We start from the raw sequence: 4,056 nt of genomic DNA, 5'->3' as shown, positions 1-4,056 counted from the left end.
TCAAGCATTTACATACCTTGTGTCTTGGAGTTGACCACAGCTCGACGAGCCTTTGCCATTCAGTATCCGTTATGTCAGAAACATGGGACTTGATGCTAACCTTGCTTGCTTCGACATTGTCAAAGTACTCCTTCTTGACATGATGGCGTCTGTTCCTCAACGAATTCTTCAAGATATCAGTGCATGCATACTCAATGACACTTGATTCCGTGTCCATCTCAAAATTTGCCTACAAAGGCAGCAAACAAGATGAGTACCAAGATTAACCATCATATGAGATGTATAATAACAGGGAATAACAACCACATTCAGCAACAAGATAGTTACCTTACAGATACTGTTCCTATATAATTCTGCACAAGACTTGGGTTCTTTTATACTCCTTGAAGTGAGAAATCAGCGGCATATGAGCTCTCGCAATGAGGCCACCCTCAGATGCTATCTTTGCAGCTTGCACGGGCTTCTCCGGACGCCTCATCCCTTCAGCGATTTCAATTCTCACCTTTGCTCCCATTGCACGTGTCAACTTTTCTAGCCCTTTTCCATTCCTAGAACTCTTGACCACATCAACAGCGCCTGAAAAGGATACATTCAAACATTAGTCAAGACTAGTAGTCACCCATACATGCATTGCTTACATTTAGAAAATGAACTAATAAGAAAAGAAAACTAGATGAACATGCCTTCATCACCCATTGGTTGCTCAGGTTCTCTAGAAAGGACTGCCAAGTTCAACTCATGCCCATGATTGCTGACCACAGAAGGTGCAACGGGGCTGAGGTCCATGCACATCCTGCTTCCTTCTTCCATGGAGGCCAACTCATCATCAGTTCGCAGTGGTCCTTGACCCTTGTGCAGCAGGCTGTTGTCAACATCCTCCCTTACTTTCTGCCTAGTGAGTCTAGCCACAACTGGTTCATCAGGTGTCAGAAGCCTCTTTGATCCTTCTGAAGATAGAGCTAACACCCTTCCTGGAGCCATTGGACTAGATGTTTTTGAAACTTTCCTCTTGTTTCTGTTAGCACACTTCTTCTTCCTAGAAACCTGCAGGGTGTCGTATAAAAGGCAAGGACGGCAGAATTAGATCACAAGAAAATTCTGCAATGCACGAAAAAAGAAAGCACGCAACATACAACTCCTACCCCAAACAAGATAGAGTTTGCAACTTTCCTTTCTTCTTCACTAATTTGTCATCAACTTCCTCTCCATCAATAACTTCATCATCTTTAGGGTTGTAGTCTGAGCTTCCAGCTTGTGTTATGGCAGATGCCGATTCATCACAAGTAGCTGCACTACCGTCTTCACGTGCATTTGACTTCCTAATCACTGATACTATCACACCAACACCTAGCGATTGGAACATGCGGTGGTTCCTCATCATAGTTCTAGCCCTAATCTTCTCGATCTCAGTCAGGGGTTCTTCTTTACATGAATAAGAAAACATAACCATTAGATGAATGGTTGAAATGTATAGGGAAGCAAGGCAACTCAAACAACTAAGGTATCCTATAAGATCTTAGGTTTATTTAATTCTAGTACATTAATGGCACAAGCAAAATATAAACCAATTGTTTGGACTAAAACAATACATTTCAATTACCAGATTACAAGCATGAGCTAGGCACATTTCTATAGTTAGTACATAGACACACCCAGGCGCATAATACTATATTTTGTGTGAACCTTACAAACAAACAGTACTGCACCCAATGTCCCATCCATCCTGGTAGCGTAACATAGATGATAATAAAAGCAGTACAATAAGTAGCAAGTTGTATACCAAACGACGACTGCTTCGTCCTTGTCATGGCTGATCTCGAGGGGCTGTAGGCTGATCTTGAGGGGCTGTATATGTGCTGATTGTGCTGATGGTATCAAGTTGCCGTAATAGCTTGCAAAACAAAATGAACACATATGAGATACAATGGGGATAAAGTAGAATGATCCTCCAATGAACTAATATTTTATCAATCAATTTCAGGAACAAAACCACCATAAACAGGGCCAAGAACTCAACAGATTCAATTAATATCTAGGACGAAGCACTTATATAAAAAGCTTATATAACAGGGCCAATCAAGCTTGATGCAATAACATGCTAGTGATGCCGTACAAAATATAGATTAAAGTAAAAGATGAGTTACTAACAATAGACTATTTACATTAATAGTTAATAACAAACCAACAACCATATACACTTTCTTTAGATTAACTAAAACTACCAGCCTACCAGCCACATGGCCACTTGCTTCAGATCCACAATTGTGTTCAGATCGACAAGAATTAGTAGATGCACAAATCAACTATTGTGATCTCATCTCAAGAAAAAAAAGATATTGCACCTACGCTCTAACGCTTCCATTACACGATTCTTGCATCTGTCAACAGGAAGGCATATTTAGTTCAGTTATTCTACAAAGAATTTTCCAATCTTGGTATTTTATTTATTTGAGATATTTATACAGTAAACCGATAAAGACAATTTGCTGGCTCAGACTTGAACCCACAAAATTAGAGAAATTAAGCTAAAAGTAGACCAATTGCACCCCACTGTCTGGCTACAAAACATAAAGTAAATTAGATACCACCGATAGATAATATCTTGATCACCAAATACCACTATGCAAGCATCATAACAGGACATTATCACCATGCGTTGAAGAGATCATCAAGCAGAAAAACAACTAGTGATATAACACTACATATTTGTTTCACCACGTCGAACCCGAGAATTTAAGGAAAATTCCCAGCAAGCTTCCAGTAAAGGGAATCCCAAACCAGCACAGCTAAGCTTCTGTCCATATCCATAACTAACTAACTACACCTCAAAAGCATCAATATTACAGAATGCTGATACAGAGAGAAGCAAGTCAGGTATGAAATTCCAAACATCCTATTATCGTCCTCTCTGGTTCTAACTGACAAACTGGACCACAACAACACTATCATCAGACAGAAATCAATGAAAATGGCACTCTTCCTTTGTGAAATCATCACAACTCTCCCTCCAATATATATTAAAATGTGGCTTACTATATTTTACCTAGCTGGATACCAAAACAGAGCAGTAGCCGGTTAGTTAGTGCAGAGACCCTGAAGACAAGTCAGGAATTCTTTCTCTCCAAGACATTCCTGAAGACAACATCAGGGATCGTGATGACTACGTTGCGTACGGTGGCAAAAATAAACAGTGTGACCCTGACCCTAACCGTGTGACTGTAAACTCATTGGAAAAGGCTAACCGTGTTAGATAAGAAAATCATCATAGTAGCAACTCAAGTTCCACAGACACAAGAACATCTCTGCTTTGCTTCCTTGGAGAGGAAGACTCCTCATCCCCCAGCCTAACCCTAACGCCACGATCCTGATCCTAACCCTAACGCCATGAGCCTGACCATAACCCTAACGCCATGAACCTGACCTTAACCGTAACGCCATGACCCAAACTCTAACCCTAACGCCATGATCGAGAGCTGAAGGCTGGGAGACCAACCGAGAGAAGACCGGGGAAGATCTTAAGGAAGAAGGTGCCGCCGTCGACGAGAGCCTCTCCGCGCATCATCGCCGTCGACGAGAGCCGCTCCGCACGTTGTCGCCGTCGTCAGTAGCCGCCCCGCGTCGTCTCCCCACAAAGTCACGAGCCGTTGTCTCCCCGCAAAGTCGCGAGCCATCGTATCCCCGCAAACTCGCGAGCCGTCGCCGTCGTCAGTAGCCGCTCCGCGCATCGTCGCCGTCGTTGGGCGTCGTCGCAAGCCATTTGGGGAAAGTGGAGAGGCGAATGTGGAAAGTGGATAAGGGTTTGGCCGCGGTGAAGGGTTTTTTGTCAGGAATATTTTTTTGGCCGTAGGTTTTGGCCGCGCGCGCGAGGGGTGCGGGGTTTTGGCACGTGGAATGGGTTTTGGTCGCCGGTTTTTGCCGCGCGCGTGAGGGGTGCGGGGTTTGGCGCGTGGGAAGGGAAATTTTCCCTTTTTTGATAAGAATTGGAGGGAAATTTTCCATGTTATTTTTTAGATAGTTTTTATGTAAAATATTACAATCTTAAATATTGTGAAAAAA

The sequence above is a fragment of the Hordeum vulgare genome, chromosome 6H, assembly GCF_904849725.1.
Source record: "Hordeum vulgare subsp. vulgare chromosome 6H, MorexV3_pseudomolecules_assembly, whole genome shotgun sequence".
NCBI classification, from domain to species: Eukaryota; Viridiplantae; Streptophyta; class Magnoliopsida; order Poales; family Poaceae; genus Hordeum; species Hordeum vulgare.
This window is presented reverse-complemented; position numbering follows the sequence as displayed.